Raw genomic sequence first — 13,113 nt, 5'->3', positions numbered from 1 at the left:
AATAAAAAAAAAAAAAAAAAAAAAAAAAAAAATGGCCCTAGAGGCATATGTAAGAAACTGGAACTAGTGCTTATCTCTGTGGGTAGAATTGGAGGATTAGAGATCTTCTGGGTGAGGCAAAATTACTTCTCATCCTTTTGTACGATTATGTACTTTAAATCATAAATGTTTATATCCTTTTCAAAAATTATTTTAAAAGAGAACAGGCAAGGAAAGAAGAAAGACTCGTGGGAGGTATGGAGGTTTCAGCCCCTTCTCCGATGTTCCTGTTCACTCCTGGGTTTCTGGGGGAAAATGGTTTAGCATTGCATGCTAACATTGTTTGAGTGCTTACTTTGTGGCCACTTTTGCACTAAGGGCTTGGTATGCCTTATCTCACTTAAACCTCACAACTACCTACAAGGCCATTTTATTTCACCTCTTTCTTATAGAGATTGCTCACAAGCAGACCTGAGTTGGGAGTGCAACCTGAGCGGATTCTCCAGAGGTAATAAACATCTAGAATAGGCCTCCCTGCCACTAGCCCATGCCCATTCCATTCAGTTGTTAAGGATGCTGACGGTCTCTTAGAACAGTGGTTATCAAAATGTGGTCTCCAAATGGCAGCATAATTATCATCTGGGAACTTGTTAGAAATGCAAATTCTCAGGCTACACCCCAGGCCTACTGAATCGCAAATTCTGTGGGCGTGACCCAGTGGATATGGTTTAACAAGCCCTCCAGCTGATTCTGATATACGTTTAATATTTAGAACCACAGTCCTAGGCCAATGGATTCACCTGGGAAACATTAAAAATACCAATGCCTGAGTCTTACCTCACCCCAGAGATTCTGATCTAATTGGTTTGGGATGTGGCCTGGGCATGAGTTTTTCAATGCTCCCCAGGTGATTGAAACCACTGTGACCTAGACCTTTGGAAGCAGTCCCCTGCATCTGGGAATGGCTAATGGCACAGTTAGAGCATAAAATCAAGCTGCAGAGACTAATAAATACGTAGGAGCATCACAACTTCCCAATTTTAAGTCCTGTCCCCTTCCCCAAACCCTGCACCTAACCCAGGAGGCAGAGCCATGGGTGGGCAATGCTCTTTGGCTAAGCAGGTATGAACTTATTAGTTTGAGCCCTTTAGTAGTGTTACTTACTTTTTTTTTTTTTTCGGTACACGGGCCTCTCACTGTTGTGGCCTCTTCCGCTGCGGAGCACAGCCTCTGGACGCACAGGCTCAGCAGCCATGGCTCACGGGCCCAGCCGCTCCGCGGCATGTGGGATTTTCCCGGACCGGGGCACGAACCTGTGTCCCCTGCATTGGCAGGCAGACTCTCAACCACTGCGCCACCAGGGAAGCCCGAGTGTTACTTACTTTAAGCCTACAAATTCAGTCTTTAGTGAACACTGAGAAGAGGCAGGAGAGAAAATATCAAATTATCCACAAAATAATTTAATAGGGGAAATGAGATCTGTAAATGGCACAGTAAAAACCTAATTTTACCAGCTCACCATTTCTTGTACTTAAATATTTTGTACTGAAGATCACATCATATCACATCTCCAACAAAAGAGGGGTTCAATCAGCGTTTTGTCTAGTCAGTGAATCCACTAATCAATAAATGAATGAATGGATGTCACTGAAGGAGAAGCTGATTCTGTCTTTGGCATCCACAGCCCAACTTACTACCAATGCCGTTCTTGGAGTGGAGCGTGGAGAATAAAAATCCATTGACGATAAATGTGCTAAAATCAGGTGCTAGAGCTGAATGTCACCCTAAGGGGACTATAAACCCCAATGGGAGTGGGAAGGGTGAAGCAGGTGGCAATCAAATATTTCCAGGTTTCCTCCCTGGAATATAGTAGGATGGCACTTTCCCACCCCCTTGGAGTTCTCTGTGGCCGTGTGACTTGCTTGGTCACTGAAATAAGCAGAAGTGTTGTGTTTTGCTTCTACACAAAAGCTTTAAGAGCCAGTGTGTGATTTGTCCTACCTCTCCGAAGGGTGACCAACTTTCCTGGTTGCCTGAGATTACGGAATTTTCCAAGGTGTGGGATTTAAAGCGCTAAAACTGGGCCACCTCCAGGCATTAATGTTTCAAGTAGTGATCATTACATAAGCTTGGGTCCAGGAATGAAGGCAATTCATCAGACAAGACTCAGAGCATTGAAATAACGTGCCGGGGGACACACTGCTAGTAAGACTGGAGATGGGTTCCAGGCCATGTCTGTCTGACTTCAGAGACCACAGTCATGCAACACTCCACCTGGGTGTAGGTAGTCTTTATTACAGGTATCTTTTTAAATTTTGTTTTCAACTGTTGAGACTGGTCCACAAAGGTAGGTGAGAACACCAACTTTCCCAAATTCATTGAATGACACTCATTCCACAAACAGGTGTCCTGGGCTACACAAAGATGAAGAAATGCTATCTATGATTTCTTCCCTCAAGAACTATATAATGTAGAAGGGAGATAGACATGTACATAGCTCCCTGTATCACAAGACAAGCTGATAGACATTATTAAAACATTTTGTATACCTTTCTGTATTTAGAAAATTTACCACAACAAGCGCATATTAGTTTTTTTAAAGCGTTTATTTTAGAAAAAGCAACAATGAAAAACAGCTAAAGTATCTTTACCCTTCAGGTTACCAATTCTCAGCACATCAGTAATAATAACAATAATAATAATACCTAGAGAAAGTATATTAATGCTTTCTTTTTCTGAAGGTCAGTACCATTTATTCAAAGATGATGGTACAGTTGCACTTACCTGGCTTCAGTAGGATAGGAGCATTGAGATTTCATTCTATTATGCTGACAAATTTCCCATTGTATTCATGGTTCGTCATTCACCCTGTGTGACCAATGGCCCAAGTATGCATGCCCACTGGGCAGGATTCTCTGCTATGGATCAAAGACAGCTAACTGGTCCAAAGGAGGGTAGTCTTTGTTAAGGAATGAAGGAACCAACCCTCCCTAAAGATCATTCCCACTGGTCAAAAGCATTAGAATAAAACCTTATCCAGAGAGGGCGTGGTGACCGGACCTGAGGCAGAGGAAATTTGAAGCCCAGGACCTTCCAAGATAACTGGGCTCTCTTGCCAGTCCTGGACAAAGAGAGTGTGAGTGTGGTTTCTGGAGAAAACACGACTGTCCTGCTGTCTGCAGTTGGACAGCCTCCCGGGCTGCAGGGAAATTTTGGTCTCTGAGTACAGTCAATAGTACCACCTGCTTTGGTGACTTGAGCAGGAGTTAAGCAGCAAATGTGTGTATGTTGGAACTGTTTGGGGAATGGAGATGACAATAAGCAAACAAACAAAACCTACTGCTTTGAGATGTTTTGTAACAGCTGTGCTCCCTACAGAATGGGTTTCCTCATTGCCTGGATCCAAGAGCATCTTCTGTGTCCTCCCTGTTCGAATGCTGAGTGTCCATGGAGAATATGAGCCGAGGAGGGAGGGGTTGCTGTCTCCCAGCTAAGACCGGGCAGCAGTCATGCAGGTAAAATCTCAGCAGCTGTGGTGAGGTGGTGCAGAGGGCCTGGGGTCTGTCAACTCCAGGTGAGAGATTTCCCCCAGGTCTATTGGTGAATGTGCTTCCTCTGAGCAAGCCATAGACTGGAATGTCATTGTAACTTGTGCTTGTGACATCTTTGCCCAAGAACAGCACAGATTGAATTTTATGTTCTTTTTTTTTTTTTTTTTTGCGGTACCCGGACCTCTCACTGTTGTGGCCTCTCCCGTTGCAGAGCGCAGGCTCAGTGGCCATGGCTCACGGGCCCAGCTGCTCTGCGGCATGTGGGATCTTCCTGGACCGGGGCACGAACCCATGTCCCCTGCATCGACAGGTGGACTCTCAACTACTGCGCCACCAGGGAAGCCCTGAATTTTATGTTCTTTATAATATGGAAGGAAAGATATAGACTTGCCACTTCTTCATGCCTTGAGACATCTCATAATATATGTTATACGTGATATGTGTATATATATAATAATCATTATATTATTATCCTATTATTCTAGTACTATGCCAGTCAGGAGAGGCTAGATAGGCTGCATTAACACATAACCCCCAAATATTATTGACTTAACATGATAAAAGTTTACATCTTACACCACAGTTCAGTGTAGGTATGGGGCTCTCCTGGGTGACTCCTCCAAGTGGTGACTTTGGGATTCAGGCTCCTTTCATCTTAAAATGCCATCAGCTTGGGAATTCTCTGGTGGTCACATGGTTGAGACTCTGTGCTCCCAATGCAGGGAGCATGGGTTTGATCCCTTGTCGGAGAACTAAGATCCCGCATGCCTCATGGTGCGGCCTAAAAAACAAACAAAACGAACAAACAAAAAATGCGTCAACATTTGGCCTCAACAGTTGCCACCAAGGGAGAAAGGAGTACTTTAAAGTCTGTGGCTACGTCCACTATTTCTGCCACATCCCACTGGCAGAACCCAATCACAGAGTCCCATCCTAACTGCAAGGGAGCCAGGAAATGTTGTCTTTTGTGTGCCAGGAAGAGAAAATGAAATTGATGGGTGTCTTGCCAATCTTTCCTGCAAGTTTCTCCAAGGTGAGTTATTATGTAGTATTTTTCTTCTAATTATGCTTTGCATTTGATACCATTTAGGCTGCCTCCTTGCTTTGCACTGTATTCTGTGACATCCACGTGCAACATCCCATTCCTCACAACAGCGCTGTGAGTTGTCAGGACGGATGTTATTATACACATTTTCTAGATTGATGACCTCGAGACCCAGAATAGTCACATGACTTGTCCAAAGTCACACACTACTGTGACAGAGCTCTCTCTTAGGTTGATAGTCTCTCCACTACACCACCCTGTCTACCCCAGAAGCTCAAACTAGTTTAGGCACAGATCCAAGTGTGCAAGAAATATATTTTTATTCTACTATAAATCAACCTAATTTATCTTTTAAGCCCCTGCTCTCTCTTGGAAGGTGTCAGCAATGAGTCCCATCCTTTTGATCTCTCTCTGCCTTCGAGGGCGTGTCTGGGTTTGGGGTGGGACATGGCGGGGGTGCAGGGGTTAGTGCCAAGGTACTGGGAGGATCCATGCGTTCCTCAAGTCAGCTCTTTGAGAAGGCACCAACCCAGATGACTACAGTTCCTTCTAGTCTCCCCACTGAGTGATGCATCTGTGCCTCCTTCCTGCCCACACGGCCCTTGTGTGTCCAGCAGCTCCCTGCTACTTTGGGGCCACTCCAGGGTCTGGGAAGCTTCGTAGGCCCACACCCCACAGCCATTCTTCTCTCCAGTCTTGTGCCTTTCCGAGGAAGGAGGGGAGGGGAGGAGGGAAGGACCCACCCAGGCCTTTGCTCTCTCATTTTTCATCCATCTCTCCTCCCACCGCAGTGAAAGGAAGTGTTTCCTCATCTTTCAGGGAAAACCCACTCTCCCCAAACCTTTTTCCTCCGAATAACTTTGGCTATACACCAAATCCTCTCCAGTCCTCTGAGGGCACTTATAACACAAAACGCAACTCAAAGAAGTTTCTCGTCCTTGTTTTGCTTTTTATCCTGTCACATCATTCCCCTACCTTGAGGCAATAAAACAAGGGCCTGCTGTCCAAGGCATGGAGGTGCGGATGGGGAATACCAAGAAAGAAAACATTTTTCAATCACGTGTGTATCACATGTAACTTCAGCAGGTCCTGGTGGAGTGAAGCCTCTGTGTCATTTTCCTGCAACTAACAGTGAGGGGAAGAGGCACTGATGGAAGTCGTTATATTTGGGAACTAGCAGGTTAGACCCCTTCCTGCCTGATTGGTCTTTAAATGTACACTTCCCCCTCCTCCACCTTGTCCCCTATGGTTCCACCTGCAAAGGACTGATCTGACAATCTTGGTGATCAAGTTTTCACTTAAGAACTGAGGACCTGGTCTTCTCAGAGGAAAACTCACAGCTGGGAAAGCCTGTCTATAGATGATTCCCTAGTCTTCTAAATGTGGAAAAGGGGATTTGTTTCTCCCTGTGTTTAAATGTTTATCACTTCCCCTACCTCAGTTATGAGCATGCACCATAGAGGTAATCTGTTCCCAGGAGGACATGTCATTGTACGGTACATCCATAGTGATGATGGGAAAAGGAAGCATTAAGAAGACTTAAGTGGAAAGATCACTTGTAAGAGCTGCAGAAGTCAGACCAACTGACAGGTAAAGAAACGCTGCCTTAAAGCAAAGCATCATGTAAAAAAAAAATCTGACTTGTACCAAATCCTGTTTGCAAAGTGGATTTTAGAATCATTTCAAAACACACTAGGCTTTCAAAAGATGTTTGTTTTAGAGTGGAACTGGCCTCTGGTCAAAAACTGAAGTTTCGGTAATGCACAGTAACAATTGTTGTCTAATTACTGGCCACAAAATACCAGGTGCCCAACCAAGCCTTTTCTACCCATTTAAGAGAGCCACGCCAAGCAAAAATGCCCTGCCTAGCCATACCCAGAAGTTCCAAAGCTCAACCTTTGTCACCAGGAAGGACAAAGGAATTAATTCACAGAGCAAAGCCATTATAAGGCACAACCAGGTGTTCTGTTGTAAACACCTTTTGTTAATACATGTTGAGAGTTGAACTTTCTCACATTTAAAGGAGGCCTGCTTGAGAGAGAATTTAAACCAAGCCAGGCCCAAGGTTGTTTTCTTTTTTAGATGTGTGACATCATAACTATGGGGTCTACAGAGTAGGGAAGCGCTGGCTTTGGAATCCAGTCTCCCCCAGCTATCCTTTTACCTAAGGATTGTAGTGTTCCCTGTTCTTGTGCGAACAGATTGCTTTAGCATCAGGGGAATGAACTCGAAGAGAACAGACAAAACGCAGGAGTGTTACAGGCAAGAAACATATTAAGAGACCTAAAGATGCACTTCCTCATTATATGTAAGGAAGCTATTTCCTAGATTCCTGGAGCTATAAAAAGCCAAGTGAATTTGGTCAAGTTAATAAATTTTATTGAATTATGATGATAATACCACAGCAAAATGTCTTGTTTCCTCTCTTTATTGCTTCCTGTTAGTTACTGAGAGAAGAAATCCAGTGTAACTTTTGTACTCTGATAATGATGAGGCTATCTCATTTGTTTTGCATGTGCTTTCCAATGTGTGTGTTTGTGTGCCTATGTAATTAAATTGATAAGATGGATGTGTGTGTGTGTGGTTGCTACAAACACAGATGTCAGGCTAAATGTGGGGCCCAGTTTTGTTACAGCAAAACCCCATCATAAAAGCCCTTTGCCAGGTATTGGAACTGATTGTTCTGGACTGAGAGGAAAGGCAAAATCTTCAGTTCTCAGAATGCCCTGAAACATCTATGGTATGAACCTTATTCTTCTTTCCTAACCCTGGGATTAGAATGAAGGGCCACATTCAGCTAAGATGACCAATCTGCTTTGGTTTGTCGGTGTCACATGTCCCAGAAACAGTCTGGGTCCCCCTGGGCTCAGCTGATGGACCCCAAGTTCTTCACCAGTAGTGGCAGAGGCTGAGGCGGCGGCAGCGGTAGAGTGGACATCACTGAGCAGGGGGTGTGAGCCAGGGGCTATCTGAGCACCTCCCTGTCTTCTCTCTGCGTCCCCTCCAGGTTGGTGCCGATCTGCATTTCACACATGAGGAAACCAAGGAAAAGGGATAAGTTATTAACCTGAGCCATGTGGAATTCCTGTTTTTGCAGGTCAGAAAAGTCTAATATCAGCAAATTCGTATGATTCAACCTAATATTTGCCCAGTTAGTAGACTGTGATTCCAGAGTTTGAACTCTTACCTACCCCCAAAATGGTAGCTGCATATCTATATTTCAGATGGCAGGCTAGGGCTCTGAGCAAATGCATTCAAAAATAAATAAAGGGCTTCCCGTTGGTGCCGATCTGCATTTCACACATGAGGAAACCAAGGAAAAGGGATAAGTTATTAACCTGAGCCATGTGGAATTCCTGTTTTTGCAGGTCAGAAAAGTCTAATATCAGCAAATTCGTATGATTCAACCTAATATTTGCCCAGTTAGTAGACTGTGATTCCAGAGTTTGAACTCTTACCTACCCCCAAAATGGTAGCTGCATATCTATATTTCAGATGGCAGGCTAGGGCTCTGAGCAAATGCATTCAAAAATAAATAAACAGGGCTTCCCTGGTGGCGCAGTGGTTGAGAGTCCACCTTCCGATGCAGGGGACACGGGTTCGTGCCCCGGTCTGGGAAGATCCCACATGCTGTGAAGCGACTAGGCCCGTGAGCCATGGCCGCTGAGCCTGCACGTCCGGAGCCTGTGCTCCACAACGGGAGAGGCCACAACAGTGAGAGGCCCGCGTACCGCAAAAAATAAAAAAATAAATCAATAAACAGTTCTATCAGTAGATGGATGACTTCCTTTCTTCTCCAGTCTGAGGTTTCAACTACTGACTTTATTCACGTCATAGTGTGAAAGTTGGCTGGAGCCAGACAAGACTGACCTGCCTGTGGCTATTGTTCTTGCTGTGAAGCTGAAACCAGCCCATCAAACCAGCTCTGTCAGGCTGGCTGCCTCCCAACCTGCCTGCCTAAATGTATCTTCCTCTCAGGATGACACAGAGGCATACACCCCATCTCCCCAGCTGAACTACCACCGCTGGAACCACTCACATGTGACCACATGCCTTCCTCCTAGAACCATTGTTAAACTCCTCTCAACCTCCCCTGTTAAGACACTGATGATTAGTTTATCACCAGATTATGTGAGCTTGGGGCTTGGATCAAGTGAATTTGGTTTGGAGCTGATGGGTAAGGTCAGGAGCATGAGGGTGAATCATAGACTATTAGATGCAGCAGGAACGTTAGAAGCTATATTGGCTGATCCCAGCATTTTACAGCCGTAGAAACTGATATACAGGTGCCAAAGCTTTGCTGTCTTGATTGTGGAATGACCACATTTTGCCTGGGACCGAAGGGTTTCTTGGCATGTGAGACTTGCAGTGCTCAAACTGGGAAAGTCCTGGACAAACCAGGACGAGTTGACCACTCTCCTTGCTTGGGAGCCCCAAACTCTTCTGATTCTCTGGGCAAGTCAGATTTGCGCAAGCCCTGACAGCAAAGGCCCCACGGCTGCTTGGTACAGCTCAAAAACCCCAGGTGGAGAAATGACAGCAACACAAACTTACATGGCACAGTTTAACCCTGGCTCGCTCCCCTGAACGGTCAGTATCCAGGCATGAACTTGGATGCCACGTGGAAGCAGCCATGTGAGGTAAGGTTGTGTCTGCCTCATGGCTGACTGAACTCTCAGCCTCTTGGGCCAACTGCATTTGGGAAACCCGGGTGGATTGAGCCAGTCTCAGAAAATAAGGCTGTGGTCTGCTTTACTGACTTCATAGAGAGGGCCACTGGGTCTGCCTCAGCCATGCAGTTCACAGAGCCTGCTAGGAAGGGGCCGCTCTATCTTGCCTGTGCTCCATGTGGCTGCGTGGAGGGTGGAATGGAGAAGTGGTCAGGCAGGGAGAAGGGTCAGCAGGGTGCCCCGTGCTACCATTGCTTCCTCTTTCAGAAGTTTTGTCATTCAGAGGTTTTGAATCCTGCAGTAGGCAGTTATTCTTGGCTAACTTTGGACTTTTTCCTTAAATGTCAAGCATCTAATTTTTAAGTATTTCTTGGTTTTACTTCTCCTTCTGGCCTATTTTGCCCCCAGCCCTTGGTTGCTTGGTAGCTGTTTCCTTCACCAGGCCTCCTGCTTTCTGTTCTGCTGGGATGCAGCCTCTAGCCCATGCCCTGCACCTGGGGATGAGTGTGTGGCGATGAGATGAGAAGGAGAGGGGGAAGCAAGAAAGGAATAATGCAAGGATCCCAGTCAGGCAAAATTGTCAGATGGTACATGTTCACTTCAACATTCTCTTTCCTGTGGGCATTCCCTTAAGCTATGCCTGGACACCCCTGCCCCCGTCCCTATTCCTACACACACCTGCTGAGATCTACTTTTTTCATGCCCCACACTTGTTCTCGACCACCACTGAAATGTCTCTCTTAGTGCCGAAATAACATTTACAAATTTACTGATCAGAAAAACTCGTCACTGTTAATGGGAGTTAAAGTCAAAGGCCAAGGCCTCAAAAGTGAATCCTAACTATGACCTGTATAATTAATACCCCTCTCAGGTTGTCTTAACACTTTAGTGAACCTGATGCCAGTGGAGGGATTTTGAAATTGGGGGAGGGGATGGGAAGCATAGTGAAGGATTATTTGTGATAAGGGTTGCCAGATTTAGCGGAGAAAAATTGGGCATCCAGTTGAGTCTGAATTTCACATAAAAAAATATGTTTTTTATAATTTAGTATAAGGATGTCCCTTGCAATATTCGTGATATACTAAAAATTATTCATTGTTTATCTGAAATTCAAATTTAACTGGGCGTCTTGTATTTTATCTGGCAACCCTCTGACCCACAATGTCTCCCGAATATGCAGCCTTTGCAGCAGGAGGTCGGGATTGCTGCAGAATTTGGAACAGTTTCCAGATGTCTGGCAGAAGAGAAGCAAGCCCATCAGAGAGGGCATCATGTGGTACAGTCAGGTGAAATCTCTGCCCCCAGTGCCAGGCCTGCTGATATGCGGGGGCATGTGAGGTAGGCCTGAACGGAATACCCTTGGAGCCTGGCCAAGGTGCTGGTAGAAAAGGCATGTTCTGCTGGGTCCTTCCCAGAAGATACAGTGTCTGGTTCCGGTGCTGACAACTGACCCATCTAATATCCATCACACTAGAACATTATTTTTAGATCTGGGGAAGGAGTGGCAAGGTTTTAAAAATAAGGTACTAGATATAGAGGGAAACTACATTCAAGAAGCTCAATCCTGACTAGGAAATGCAATCCCTGGGCCTGCTAACATTAGACCTAGAAAAGGTTAGTACCAGCAGCTTTCTGTGTAGAAATGCCTAAGACTGAGACCCAACACTTTTACTTTTTTAGTAAACAAAGGTAATGCTACTAGCTTCAAGAGAATTGCTTTAGCCACCTGTAATAATCATTTTGTTTTCAACTAATGAAGAGAGTGAAATTAATCTTTTGTTTTCTTTTTGTTTTGTTATCTGTTTTTCGCTTCTGTATGGGATATACCCTGTCTGCTCTTCCAGATCTACCCTCTATCTTTCTTCTCTACCCCTGCTCTGTGCTCTGGGAAGCTGACCCTTAGGACTCCCTTCGTTTCTGTCTTCTATTAGGACCAGCCAATGGGAGACATCAGCAAAAGACTGGAGGTTGGAAGACAGTTAGGTCAGAAGGATAACTTTACTGTAGTTGGCGTTTATTAAAATGCTCATGGTTTCAACAACTTGATAAAAAGCACTCAGAATAGGAACAGATGAATACTTCTTTAATGTGATAAAATACATCTGTATCATCCCCCCAAACCAGCATGCTGCTTGACAGGGAAATGCTAGAGGCAGGAATAAAACAGGAGTGCTTTGCTATCACCATTATTAGTTAAAATTTTACTGAAGATACTAGCAATCATAATCAGACATGATAAAGACTTCAAGTATAAAAATGGGAAAGGAAGAAAAAATAGTCACTATGTACAGATGATAAGATTTTATCTCTATAAGCCCAAGAAAAATCACTATAAACAATAAGAAAGGGTTTGCAGGGCAGAAATAGATACACAGATGTAGAGAACAAACGTATGGACACCAAGGGGGGAAAGCGGCGGGGGGTGGGTGGTGGTGGGATGAATTGGGAGATTGGGATTGACATGCATACACTAATATGTATAAAATAGATAACTAATAAGAACCTGCTGTATAAAAAAATAAATAAAATAAAATTCAAAAATTCAAAAAAACCACAAAAAAACAAAACAAAACCAAAGAAACAATAAGAGGGGGACTTCCCTGTCAGTCCAATGGTTAAAACTTCACCTTCCAATGCAGGAGTTGTGGGTTTGATCTCTGGTCAGGGAGCTCAGTAAATTAGAAGGATGCAAAATTAGTTGATCTCATATATACACAAACAGTAATCTATTAGAAGACAGAAGGATGAAGGATCTTATTTAAAGTAGCAACGAGAAAGAGAAAATACCTAGGAATAAATTTAACAACTATGCACAAGCCCTATATGTAGAAAACTTAAAAGGAAAAAAAGAAGACCCAAAATAGATTTTAACAGGTAGAAGACATAACTGGATAGGAAAATTAAAAATTGTTAAAATGTCACTTATCTCAAAGTTAATTTAAAATTTTAACACAATTCCAATAAAAATACTGAATTTTTTCCTTTTGAAGTTGACAAGCTAGTCCTCAAATTTATATTGGAGATGGGTAGAATAGCCAGGGAAATTCTGAAAAGAAGAGAAATACGTACATCTGTGTGTGAGAAAAGGTAGTATGGTTAGCCTTGTCAGATATTAAAACACACTACAGACCCTCAGTAATTAAAACAATGTGGGACTAGTCCATAAATAAACATACAGATGAATGGAACCAATGAGAATGTTCTGATACAGACCCAAGTAGATAAAGGAATTAATATATGATAAAGGTGACATTGCGGGGCTTCCATGGTGGCACAGTTAAGAATCCACCTGCCATTGCAGGGGACATGGGTTCAAGCCCTGGTCCGGGAAGATCCCACATGCCACGGAGCAACTAAGCCCTTGCACCACTACTGAGCCTGCACTCTAGAGCCCGCAAGCCACAACTACTGAGCCCATGTGCCTAGAGCCTGTACTCTTCAACAAGAAAAGCCACCACTATGAGAAACCTGCGCACCGCAACAAAAAGTAGCCCCCGCTCACCGCAGCTAGAGAAAGCCAGCGTGCAACAATGAAACCCAATGCAGCCAAAAATAAAATTTAAAAAAAAAAAGTGACATTGCAAATCATCAGAGAAAGGAGTAACTATTCAATAAGTGGTGTTGGTATAACTGGATAGCCATCTGGAATAAAACTGGATCCATACTTCACACTGTATAATAAATTACAAAGAAGTCATGTATTTCAATGTAAAAAAATACTAAAATTACTAGAAGAAAATTATGGAAGAATTTCTTTATAACCTTGGAAGGTCTTTATAAATGTGACTCAAAATCCAGAAGCCATTTGAAAATTGATAAATTCAGTTTTGTAAAAACGAAAAAATATCTGTGTGGTGATATATATATA

Source organism: Lipotes vexillifer, unplaced genomic scaffold (assembly GCF_000442215.2).
Source record: "Lipotes vexillifer unplaced genomic scaffold, Lipotes_vexillifer_v1.1 scaffold645, whole genome shotgun sequence".
In the NCBI taxonomy this organism is placed as follows: domain Eukaryota; kingdom Metazoa; phylum Chordata; class Mammalia; order Artiodactyla; family Lipotidae; genus Lipotes; species Lipotes vexillifer.
The sequence above is the reverse complement of the archived record's forward strand: the minus strand, read 5'-3'. Positions refer to the sequence as shown.